The sequence below is a fragment of the Pyxicephalus adspersus genome, chromosome 11 (assembly GCF_032062135.1).
Source record: "Pyxicephalus adspersus chromosome 11, UCB_Pads_2.0, whole genome shotgun sequence".
NCBI lineage: Eukaryota > Metazoa > Chordata > Amphibia > Anura > Pyxicephalidae > Pyxicephalus > Pyxicephalus adspersus.
In genome coordinates, this window is record NC_092868.1 from 17,446,351 (window position 1) to 17,460,186 (window position 13,836).

At 36.7% G+C, this 13,836-nt stretch overlaps 1 protein-coding gene across 2 annotated transcripts in view; it reads left to right on the forward strand.

Annotated features, from left to right (window-relative positions):
- The window catches only part of LOC140341415 (synaptotagmin-A-like), a 206,234-nt gene that overhangs the window by 88,696 nt on the left and 103,702 nt on the right, over positions 1-13,836 (forward strand). The window lies entirely within an intron of this gene.

Below are 13,836 nucleotides of genomic sequence, written 5' to 3' on the forward strand. Positions count from 1 at the left end.
CTAGGGAAACTTTTTGTAAGGGTATATAAAAGTTTTACAGAGTTCTAATTAATCTCATCATTTTAACCTCCTGAGCGGTTCATTTCTGTCTGGATTTATGTCTAAAAGTGGTAATTATATAAAAGTTTGAAACAAAAAATCATGTCAAAATAATAAATAAAAAAAAAAAAAATTAAAAAATTATTTTTTTTATTACATTTTTTAAAAATTTAAAAGAATTATTATACTTATACTAATATATTATACTGTAAAATACATTTTAAAGAGAGACAATGTACAGCTTTTAGACATATAAATCTACTTTTCTGAGTAGAGTATAAATCTAATTTATTCTGTATTGGATGCAAAACCAAAAAATTTGAAATTCGCGCCACTCCCCTAACGCAACCACCGCACGAACCGACGTCACCGGAAACTGGAGGATGCGAGAGGACGCGGATCGTGAAGAAGGACGCTGGAAGACCAGGTAACATAGTATATATCATTGTTTTTCATTGTTTTAGCTACCCCAAGTCTGGCTCAGGGTTACCGCTTTCAGCATTTTTTGTTACCCTGGGGGTTTGTTACAGTCGGGGTTACCGCTGGGGAGGTTAAAGTAAAACACTACCCAATTCTTTTCTATGTTTAGGTATAGTGGGTTGTGCCAGGTTTTTATTGCTGACTGTGTTACTATATCAGTAATTTATTCTCACTTTGACACAGGAACCTGCTGCGTATTCTATGCAAACTATTTCTAGACAAGCATACGCCCTGGTGAGATATGGGTGGTAGTATATTTCCCAAGGCCCAAGCAATCATGAACAACAATGCTTGAAACACTTCAATTTCTGCTGACCCTCAATGTACAACAAGTTTGGTAATTACAGGACAGGAATTACAGGACAGAACATTACAGGACTTCTACTATCGATTGGCAAGCAACAAAGAGATCTATATGGGAATCCATGTAAAAGGGATTGTGTCCCCACTGATCATACCACCAGCACTATATTCTTGCCCAATGTCTTTTATGGCTGATAGGCCTTCCATACATGTTTAGGTCATTTTAAGCTTTTTTTGTAATTTCTTTCTGTCATTCCTTTTGGATATTAGATTGCTAGATATTGTTCAACTCTTTCTACCAGATGATTTGCCAACTTCTACCTTAATTTCGATGTAAACAAGAAATTGTAGATAACTAACATCACACTTTTTAGATTCTTTTCTAGTCCCTAGAAATTTCTGTGGAGTCACAGAGACATCAGGAACTTTGATCAACCAATCATGTTGCTATGAATATAATGAATGCACAGGACACAGTCCGCTCAACAGCAAAATTACAAAACATCACATACAGCATTCTGTAGATTGATGACTATTTATGTTTATTATATTTAAAGCACAGAGATGATTATTTTTACACTGGTTATAACCTGGCTTAATATGTGTTTTTGATGGCAAAGAAATGTGTTGGCAATAATTATATTGACTGCTATACTGTTACTGTCAACTACAGAATATTAAGCCTAAAGGCAAATGTGGCCTTGGCTGCACACCATGTTTTCTCTGTAGGAATCACCATCCCTAACCTTTTCTGCTCACCTATTACAATGCCGTATATAGGGAAGAAGATGGCTGATAGGTAATAATTGGCCCATGTGACTATATGTATCAGATATTGCAATGAAGCCTTGTAACATGAAATTGGTCACATGTGAAACTTGAATCACAGTTTTACACAATTTTTGCATCAGGGCAGAAATGTGTATTACTCTGTAAAGTGATTAAGCAAAAATTGTCCGCTCATTTTTTCATGTCAAACATTCATACGCATGGCATATACATATTAAATGTTTGTTAGCTTGATTCTTGTATATACTTAATACATCACAACTAATTTTACATGCTTTGTGATGCCATGGTACTAATTATGTCATGATCAGTCAACCTTTTAATCAGTTGAGCATTTAGTATCTTAAAGTGGACCTAAACTTAGATTTTTTACTTTTGATAAAAGGGTAGATGACCCTTTTATATAAAGTAAAAAATATTTTTTTTAACAGCAGCACCCTTTTGTTTTGTTTTTTTTAAAAAGGGTGAAGTAACTCCCCTTTATGTCTTGATCAATGCGGCGATCAAGACTGAATGGAAGCATGGGGCTCTTAGAAAGCCTAATTGTGAAAAGCACAAAGGCTCAAAACAGCCTCTGTTACTTTTTCACTGTCCTTTTTAAAATTGTAGAAGAAAAGGTATTGTAACCCCATATTAGTAGGTTCCTAAACAAGCACCTATAAGTATCACTAACTAATATTTTCTTACAGATATCACCTTGTTGAAGCTTAAATATGATGTAACAATTGGGTTTTACATCTACTACAAACTATGATTAGGTTCTATAATTTTAATGTTCTTGCTAACATTTTCATGTGTGCCCTTTCTGTAGATCTATAAACCCCCAAAACATTAAGGCACTAATATCTATCCACATTAACTGACTGATAGCTAGTTCTCCAGAAGTCCATGAATGTGAACACTTGTAATTGTTTTAGTTACAGCCTAGTCGTCCATGTCCATGATTGCCTAATCAGGGCCTGGATTTTTTACAAAAAGTATAAATAAATATAAAAAAAATGCACATAATAAAATGGAAGAATAACAAAAGATGGAGGAGGAAGTACGATTAAGACGATGGGAAGAAAGAGGAGGACATATGATCGAATATCATTATACCCTTTATGGCAAAAAATTGACCCAGGTTCTAAAAAAGCAGTTAAATAATAGTTCAAGAAGAAAAGGAAAGAAGAAAGAAAATGGGGGGAAATAATAATATTTGAGAGGTTAAATATCCCACAGTAAGTATTCTCTGAGATATTGGGTGTCTATTTTTGCTAGGTTGTATAAAATTATTTTAATATCTGGATTCCCCCCAAACACTTTGGACAAAAATATGTCCCTAAGGCTTGTGGTTATCAGGCCGTTCATACCCTCCTGGCTTCACAATGGGAGACTGGGGGGGGCAGATTGCCCTATTTTTTCGTTTTTCTAATACAGTTTTTAGATTGTTTTAGTTTATTTTGTTATATCTTTTTTGCCTGTTTTTTTTTTGTATTGTGTGAAGTATTTATTTTGTCTGGTACTGGTAATTTTTATAATTTTTCCTTTATTCCGGGGTCCCTAAGCTACTGTATAATACTATTGTATGACGAGTGAACAAAAACAATTGCAACCTTTGGTGATCCTAACACATAATGTGCAAGGTTTCAACTCCCCAATTAAATGGGTGAATGCATTTCAATACTACAACTATTTAAAAGTTGATATACTTGCACTACAAGAAACACATTTCCCCCATAACTCCATACCAGGATTATTTTTTTCAACATTTGATTCATGAATCATCTGACAGGAAAAAATGTGGGGTAATGCTGTGTTTTGCTAAAAAATTGAATTTTTCACTACAAGATGTCAATCAAGACCCGGAAGGTAGAGGTAGAGGTAATATTTACTAATACGGGGGTTAATAGAGGGTCAATTAATTACAGTAGTTACTTACTATGCCCCCAATGAGGGCCAAATTGAATTTTTTGTGGGTTTGATATCAAAGATTAACTCGTTTACACAAGGGACACTTATATTGCTAGGAGACTCAAACCTGGCATTGGATCATAGGCTGGATAAAACAAGTATACCTAAATATTGCTCTCTCTTATAGGTTTGCTACTTTATTGAAACAAAATGATCTGATAGATATCTGGCGAGAGGTTAACCCATCTGAAAGGGATTATACATATTATTCTATGGCACATAAGCAATACTCATGGATCGACCATATCTTTTTGCATTCTAGATTGATCCCTGTAGTTCTAAATGCAAAGATTCCCCCAGTTTTCCTGACCATGACCCAGTAATAGTTCAGGCATACAAGGTACGCGTACTAGAACGCAATGGAGAATTAATGAGAGAATAATACCAGAACAAGGAACCCAGACTGAGATTGGAAATTTGATTTGAGATTACTTTGAAATGAATTTACCCGGGAATACCTCCCCAGCTAATAACTGGGAAGTGCATAAAGCATATATTAGAGGTGAGCTAATTAAAATGGGGCCCGACAAAAAACGAGTCCGGATAAGCTTATAGACTCTAAATTTAAGAAATATCACACTGTACAAAAGCAACATAAATCTAATCCTACAATGGATCATCACCCTCAAACTGATTTATTACAAACTGAATTAAATTTATTACTTACAACTAAAGCAGATAAATCTTTAAGATGGGCGTCCCATAAGTATTATACTTGGAGTGATTAAATCCAGGACCAAAGAATTTTAGTTTGCCCAAAATAAATTAAAAGATGGAAAGATTTCTCATAATCAAGAGAAGATTGCATCAGCCTTCGAAGATTTCCAATCTCTCTTTATGGGAAACAAAATGGGGTATTTTTGGGGGTTATGGAATCTTTTTTTAATACCCTTCATGTCCCTAGACTTAATCCTGATCGTGTCCAGGTTATGGAAAAACCAATAACAGGAGATGAAGTTGTTAGAGCACTTAAAGGGTTAAAAAATAGTAGTGCTCCTGGTCCAGATGGGTTTTCATACACTTACTATAGAACCTTTACATCTCAATTAACTTCACATTTGGTTTTGTATTTTAACTCTTTACGAGATAGAAATTCCCTTCCTATGGAATCTAACCGTGCGTATATAAGTGTAATTCCGAAACCGGGTAAAGATAGTACTGATGTGTCCAATTATAGATCAATTTCAAATTGCAAATAGAAATTGATGACTAAAATACTTGCAATCGTTTAAGCTCCTTTCTGGGAACATATATTCACCAGGACCAGGTGGGATTTATGCTAGGCAGACAAGCATCAGACCAAACAAGAGGTACAATAGACTTGATCTCATTATTGGAAAATAATGGGATGGTGGTAGTAAAAGAGAAGCCATGTTGCTAGCTTTAGATCTGCAAAAAGCTTTTGAAAGCGTATCTTGGTCATATATGTTTAAAGTTCTATAAATGATGGACTTGGGCAAATATTTTCTAAATATTTTAAAAGCCCTTTATAATAAACCTGTGGCAAACATTTCATTAGGCGGACTTCTTTCATCTCACATTAGTATTAAGAGAGGAACACGACAGGGATGTCCCTTATCTCCCTATTATTTGCTCTTGTAAGAGCTGTTAGCAATTGTAATTAGAGAACACCAAGATATTAAAGGTATATAATGCAAAATGAGGGAACATAAATGTGCTCTTTTTGCCAACGACATATTGTTATATATTTCTTCCCATCATATTACATTACCTAATGTCTTTAAATTATTGAATAAATTTGCCGTAATTTCGGGTCTTCAGGTTAATTGGTTAAAATCTCAAGCTCTTAACATTAACATTCCAGAGACCCAAATAAAATCTATAAAAGAAAATTTTGATTTGTGTTGGGAAACTAAATCGCTTCAATACTTAGGGATAGTGTTGATGTTCAAATTTGGGTTGTCCCTATATTCGACCCGAATATGGCTGTTTGAATTCGGGTAGACCCGACCCGAAAAAAACCCGGGAATCGACTGCAAAAATTCCAGTTTTTTTTTTTCTTAAATTATTTATTTGGTATGTGTTTTTTTTATTTTAAACTTGTTCTTTTTTTATTTTTTACAGGTTATCCGACAATGACATTATGAATCATAATGTCATTGTGGGATTCCTGGACCGTGGGAACTTTGCGGTCACAGCTAATTGAAAGCAGGTGCCTTCAATTAGCTGTAACCGCAGGCAATGCGAGGGCAATAGAGGTTGAATGGAGATACCATCTCCATTCATACCTCTACTGCTCTGTGATTGGCTGAGAAATAGGAAACCCTGATGACAGCTCAAGCATCATCAGGGTTTCCCTTTCCTAAGCCAATCAGGGAGCAGAGCAATCAGCGGAGCTTTACTATGCTGACAGCTCTGCTCCCCTGATCACTTGTATTTTAGTATTAAATAAAATATTTATTTAATACTAAAATACAAAAGCAATTAGATGAAGTAAATAAAAATTTACCTCCCTTTACCTTACTGAGAAGAGTCGAGTGCCTAATAGGATAGTGCTGAGAGGAGGTGTTATGTAATTCACAGAGAGTTATATCGCAGGTTGTTCACTGAATGGTAGCAACTGGCATACTGACGCTCATAGGCAGTCATGGCTTTGTCTCGAGAGAAGTAAATATGGGTAGCGCGCAGTGTTATGACTCATTTTGACCCATACAAGTTCTAGCAAAAAGGCATTCCTAGCCTGTCATTTGAAAAAAAAAAGGCCGATGTGTTTAATGGTCCACTGATTCGGCAGCTCATCAAAGATGAACATTTCATCAGGACAAAGTCAGAAGTCGAAAAGCTATAAGTGTAAATTTTTACCTTCACCGCTTACCCGATTAATTTTCAAATGTTTTACAGTAAAGAAGTAAAGAAAATGTCATAGAGTAACAATAAATCCTTTGTATTAACAAAAGAAATTTAAATAAACAGTACATTCAAGTTATTTCATTATTTTTTCATTGATTGTAAAATTTGTATGTTTTTTTACACAAATGGAGGGTACCCTGTATCATAAAAACTGGATGTGATAGCAAAAAACTGGGATTTTTGGCATTTCTGGATTTACCACTCAAAAATTAGTAAAAAACAAGTGTAAGATCTAACTCAACAAAAAATGCGTTCCCCAGTGTCATTTATGAATCACGCTCATGTATATTACTACTATGTACAGTTAATGTATGCGGCTCGCAGATCCCCTGAGGAAGCCAACAGGCGAAATTTGTCAGGTTACGAGATGTTACTGCTCTTTTATTGTTCAATTTCTAATCAAGTAAGGGATATATTTAGTATATATATATATATATATATATATATATATATATATATATATGTATATATGTAACATATAGGTCCTACACCCTACTGCTAACCCATTGGGGAGGGACTAGCTAATGATCTGTTACTATACTAATTTATTCAAATAATGTTTTTTATATGAAGTTTAATATAATTCACACAATACACTACCAATTTGCCAAAATAAAAAACAGCTTTCCTTTATTGATTTTTCTATAAACAAAAAAATCAACAGTGATCTCTTTAATATCTAAATGTAGCCTAAAATCAGTTTAGAATAAAAAGGGTTGTCTGGTTTAAGGCTGGGTCTACACTGATGGTTTTAAAAAAACGTGTAAACAATCCTACCGCGTTTATATGCATTTTTATGCACTTTTACTAGAGTTTTAAAGCTTGCCTTTAAACCAGTGGAAAACACTGGAAAATGTCTGTGCCACATTTACCTGTGTTTTTACCGTGTTTACATTTCAAGCACTTATAAATGTGGTGTTGCACCTCAAGATTGTTTATGAATATGTAAATGTATATAGAGGTATATATATGTATAAATATATAGATGTATTCATAGATGTATGACTAGGTATGTGTGGGTCCTAATAATTAGACTGTATCTAACTAGCATGAAACAGTACAGTACAGAAATGTTGTGTTTTAACATGAAACCTGTGTTATCTTGATCTGGCCATAGGGGCTTCCTAGGGGGTCTCCAAGTGTAGGACGTCACAGAGTAACACACAAGTGATACAACAGCTGCCAGGAGACAAGAACTATTTTCCCAGAACAAACAGACCACCAATAAGGCCTTCAAAGGGCAATAAGTCCATTCAATTGAGGAAACAGGAGATGGAGGTGTAAGTGAACAGATGGACTGGGGTGATGACCCAGCTGAACATTTATAGACCCCTAAACATAGATTCCAGCTGGAGATTTTTTATATCAAATTTAGTTGGGAGGTCCATCAAACAACAGTAACCAATCCCAATCTAGTGGGGTGGGTGCCAACTGATGGTCATTGTACCAATCACACCCACTAACCAATCAAGGAGTCCCAATGTTACCTAACAGGACTTAAAAAAATATAAAAGGGGAACTAGAATGATGGGAGTTAGTCTTCTTAGGGAATCAGGCTCATGGAGTACCCATCAACATCCATACAGGTAGCTATTACTATTATCTTGAATTGCATTCTATGTTATTTGATGTATTGTGTATTACTTAGTTACTAGATTATTACAGGGGTTACTACTAATAACTTTATGTCCATGTGATATATATGTAACATTGATTGAAGTTCCTAAGTGTTTAAATATCTGACAATATTGCTGTGTACTTTGTCTTACCTTGTTTCTTAATTAAACTGTTTGAATGACTAGCTATTATTTGTGCATGAACCTTCTTTAATTGAATATCTATATGCATTGATAGAGGATATAATTTCCATATTTATGCAGATAAATAGATAAAAAATATACCTAAATAACACTAACAAACTAATATGAACACAAAGGTACCAAGAAACTCAAGTCTGGTAAATGGCAGGTCAGGATCAACAAGTCTTAGGACAGGAACCAGGAACAGGGCCAGAGCGCACAGCAGGGAAAAGGCCAAATTACACCGAGGATCTGGTGAGGAGCCAGGGAAGGGCTGAACCTTAAATAGGGAGCTCCCAGCTGAGTGCATAACGAGTTTGTCCTAAATGTGACCATCTGCTGGTAGCCAGTGAAAGTTCATTGTATCCAGGTATTTAGTGCCACCAGCAGGGAAGCAGATATTGGCAGAAACCATAACACTTAGCCAGGTTTGTTTGCAGTGTGGCAGTGGGTGCAGAACATCAATTTATTGTTCAAGTTGGCATCATGGGGTGTTATTGAAAAACAGGGTCTCTCCTGAGCACAGCTGTGCAGCCTTAGGCCCCTCATTTCAAAACAAGAACTTGCCGGGAAGTAAGGGATGTCATTTAAGTTGAGTGCAAGAATGGATGGGAAAAGTGTCTCTCCACACAGCCTGCCATGCTGCTGTACTGGCCTCCAGTCCCTCCACAGCCCCTGCACAGCCCCTGACATATGTGTCCATCCTTAAGGACATTCCCAATGTGATTCCCAGTGACTACAATCTCACATGTTATGCACTCCCCCCCACACACACACATAAATAAAAACACATGGTGCTCCCAGTTATTCAAGGGCTAGAGAGTGCTTGGTGCTAAGGCTAAGGTAGCTCCCCACTAGCTATTCCATGTCATTTCCACATACATTACAGAAGCATGGTCCACGGTTCCCACTCTCAGTAGTGCCCCCAGTCCCTTCAAGCACCTTCTAGTGAACCCCGGTCCCTCCTTACACAAAAATTAAGGCAGATACCTGGGACTATATAAAAATCACTAAAATACCACCCCCCACACAAGGAAACAAAAAAGACAGCAAAGATTATTAGCCATCAGTTGGCAATCAAAGTTGTTGATGACACACGTAGCAGTTTTGGCCCCTCTTTTTGTAAGTAGGGCCTGGGTTAGACACACCCTTTTGGCTGGTGTGAGGCTTTAACCAGGGTCAAAGGCTACACAGGGCATTGTAGATCTGCTTCAGAATTTGCGCCTTGTGATGAACAGATTCATGATGTTTGAAATTTTATCCCAAAACTCCAATTTGTCTTTAATCTACATCACATCTATAAGTTGGGGGGGGGGGGGGGAACAGAATGTGCTTCTGGTCCTGTATTCTAATGTCACGGTCCCTTCCGTGTCTGAGATTAGAAGATCTGTGAGACAAGCTGCATGTGAGGTTATCAGTTAGTCTCTTTGTTTTTTCTTGTTTCTGTGTTGTTGTTGTTTGTAATGACCACATCCCTTGTATCAGCTGCAGCTGGTGGTCATTACTGCTCCTCCATTTAGTCTGGCCTCACACTTCATGCTATGCGGTTGATATTCTTTTCTGGGATGTGGAAGAGCTGGTGTGTTGTCTTCTTCAGGGTTCCTGCTCCTCCATTTGCTATTTAGGATAAGTTGAACTGCTTTTGGTGTTTTGTTGTTCTATTGTTGTTACTAGGCCTCTAGTTACTAGGCTGGTTCTTTCATCAGGGAAGGAACCAGTAGTCTCAAGCCCAGTCACTATTCCTAGGGCAATTCAGGGCAACTAGGGCCTAGGTTCCAGTATCCGTCAGGGGATATTCATACTGACAGGAGTCAGGGCTAGGTTAGGGTGTCTGTAGGGTGTGACTGTTTCCTTCTCCTTAGCCCTTGAAGGCCTAGTCCCTTGTATTTATCCTTCAGTTTTCCTCCCCTCCCCCATTATCCATGACATCTAGTCAGTATTGGCTACACTTCCTGGGTTTTGGGTTACTAATTTGAACAATATGTTAATTATGTTATTGACTTTCTGGTTTCTTTTAAGCACCTAAGTATAAAATCCTCCTTTTTCAGAGAGCAGCAGCTGTGGCATAGTGTTTTGTTGACAGGTTTGTGCCTGGAAGTCTGGTAGCAGACAGATATACATCTAAGGGACTTTAACTATCCAAAAATAAACTGGTGTAATGAAGCTTTGCCTGCTGTAATAGTAGGAGTCTTGTAGATAAAATTAAACACATTATTTGTTACAGACTGTGGATAAATATATGACTGCTGAGAAGCTTAGACACGAAAAGCCATGAACATCATATCAATATTTCAATATGGGCCTTGCCCAGCTGATCATATTGCAATGGGCAGGTCATTTTTCTTTTTTGCTAATAAATAATATACAGTTTTTCTTCCATCCAGCATTATCAAGTAAAGGTAAAGCCTGTGTTAGTCACAGATGAACTCTCATAAATCTTCACTAAAAGCCTTCCTGAATCATAGGTTCTGGACAGGGATCCAACAATCCATAGGCCCCAGAGGGCAGAACTAAAATGCCATTTAACCTTTGCCAGGGTAAAAACAGTAAATGGAGTTTTAGACTAGAGAATAATCAAGTTAAGTAATGCTCCCCATGCTTAAGTAGGAGCCCAAATCCCACCCATAAAAATATTTTTAATAGATATTCTTTACCTTTTACTTGAATGCCACTTCTATGCAAATGTCATGCCTTTGTCAGCCGCGGCTTCCTTTAACTATTACAGCTCAAGAAGTCTTTCTAAAAATAAATCTTTAATAATTGTTAAGGCATTATTATTAATATTATCTTTTTTCAAATTATCACTGATAAAGTCCCATACATTTATGTGTTTTGGTAAATTTACAAATAGGAAAACTCCTTAAATCCCAAGTGCTAAGAGACTCTAAACCTGACCTAATGAAATGCCTGCTTACTACTTTGTGTGACAGTAGTAACAGCAGCAACCCTGACTTACTTATAACATACAACATGAAATAATGATACCTCGCAGTTAACTCTGGCAATAAGCAAACACAGTGTCTGTGTTTAATGCACACAGATTTTATTATATAGCAAATAAAATAAGTATTGAACACATCAAGGTTTTACTCAATCCAAGTAACAATCCAATAATCCATACATACAAAAAAAAAATCAAAACAATACATCCATAAATTAAGGTATGTGTAATAAAGTGGAATTGCACAGGAAATATGTTTTGACCACATGAAAAAAAGGGCAAAAAGGCATGGAAAGCCAAGAAACATGCTGAAACCTGTTAGTATTTAGAAAGCAATCCTTCTACCTATCAGTGCAAACTAATATCAGCTTGTTTAGTCCTAATTGATAGCCTATAAAAAGGTTTCTCATTACCAAGGTATTACATGATGGCATTGGTTACAATGAATGCTTCCAAATGTTCCAGTGAGCACCACTGGGGTCACAATCTGGAATCCGAAAGAATATCACTTCATCCTAAACTGGCAAGACCAGGTGCTCCTCACAAGGTTTCTGACAGAGAAGTCAAAAAAATATTCAGAAGAAATGTCCAAGAGCCAGGGATCACTCGCCAAGAGCTTTAGAATGACCTGGATAAATGTATATACAAGAATATTGGGACTTTCCAATTCTGCCTAAAGTTCAGTTCAAGAGAAAAGTCTCACTTCTTCATCAGGCTGTATATCCTACTCTTTTCTCTGTTCTAGCAATGTGGTCCCTTAGTTTTCAATACTTCCAAGTTTGTTGGATTTCTGTGTGTCCCCCTGTATGGTGTAGTCCTGTCTTTTAAACCCTATATCTCAGCTATACAGGGTGTCCCAAAAGTCACTACACTTATCTATTTCGTTCTAGGTATCGTTCGGAGAGACTTTAGGCCATCAGCATATAGATATAGAGAGATAGTAAGTTGCCAAAGGAGTTATTTTTGAAATTGTTGCCATGCCTTAAAGCATTAAATATGCAAAGAAAAAAGTACAGTAACCAGTTACAGTAACTTCTGATAAGTTAGGGGCTTTATTCCCAGTCAAGGGCTTGGATGAGAGTTGGAACCAGTATAGTTAAAGTTACAAAGAATTGAATATTACCAATAACATAGGAACCTGGAATGTCCAAAGAATCTTGGAATCCATGTATTTAATTTGTTGTTAATAGAGGAGCACAGGATTTAATATAATTCCTGGGAGAAAATTGGAGCAGTGTTGCAGAATTGCCGCTTGGCAAGAAGTTTTTCAGTCCCTGACTGCTGTTCAGCGCAAGTTTGAGCAGCTTCACGGCCATCACACTGCTCTAACGCGTAACACAATTTACGCTATCCATGGCATGTTTCTCAAAACAGGTCTCCATGACAAACCACTCAGAGGAAGGCTCTTACTACCACCACCAATGATAACACTGAATTCCTGCAGCAGGCATTCATGCTAAGCCAGGGAAAGTCCATCTGGAGGGCTGCACTGGAACTCAGCATCAACAAAAGCAAGCATTTGAATCTGAGGTTTGAATTTTCAAAAATCTTAATTTCTGGAATAGATTTTTTTTGACTCTCTGGAAAATGTATGTTCTGAGTTGAAAAATTAGCATGCATCCCATTTCATACTGAGCAGTACCTGCCATTCCATACTGTGATAAGAAAACAGCTTTGTATACTCAGGTTTGATATCTTTTGAAATACTAGTATTTCCAGTTGCATACGTTCAGTACCCATACATGCTTTACAAAAACCTAGGCTTTTAATTAACTTTTTATTTACATTTGTTTAAATGTTTCCATACAATAGGTTCTAGCTAGCACAGAAAATGAGAATGACTCTGACTTCCATAGATCAGGTTGCAAAACAAAATTAAGCTTTTTAGAAATTTAAAGTGGCATTGGTAAATGGCAAATTGGTAAGTGGCAAATGGTAAAATACAGTCAAGTCACCAGAAGTCAAGTCATGCAGAATGAAACTGTTATAGATGTTATTCTATTCTAAGTCACAAAGTGCAGATGTTGAACTAGTGAAAAATCCAGTAGCTAATGGTTAAATAATGATTGTGAATATCTCCTTCAGCTGCATAGACTTTTGCGCACCTATTTTAGAGCATGTTTGGTGAGTCCTAACATAATTTCCTCTTGGTTCCATTGACTTCACAACACCATATTTAAGACCACATACTTTTTGTATAAACATTTTGTGGGAAACATTTAGGGATTGTTTTTCCACAGCATTGGACTTATAAATTGCTTTGTAAAATGCAGACAATATATAAATACAAGATAATATAATATGGTCAAATAGCCTCTTTGTGGGCTTCTAGGGAGTGTAGGTCTGGTGTTTTTCCCATTTACAGTTAGCAGCTGGATCAGAGTTGTAGCATTTTCTCCATGTCCCTTATGAAATAAAATAACTTTACCTGCCTGTTTTTGTTTAAATACACTCATCTGTTTTTGTACCATCACAGGCTCTGCCATCTTTTTTTCTCTTTTTCCTGATCTTCTGAACCATTATCTTGATTGACTTGGCTGGATTGGCCTAACTCCCACGCAGGTGCATGGGAGTTCATTAATTCCTAGCATTCTCAGGGGCAGCCAGGACTGCGAAAAAAAACCTGCTTGAATGGAAATTTTCAAAGTGGAATTTTAGTTT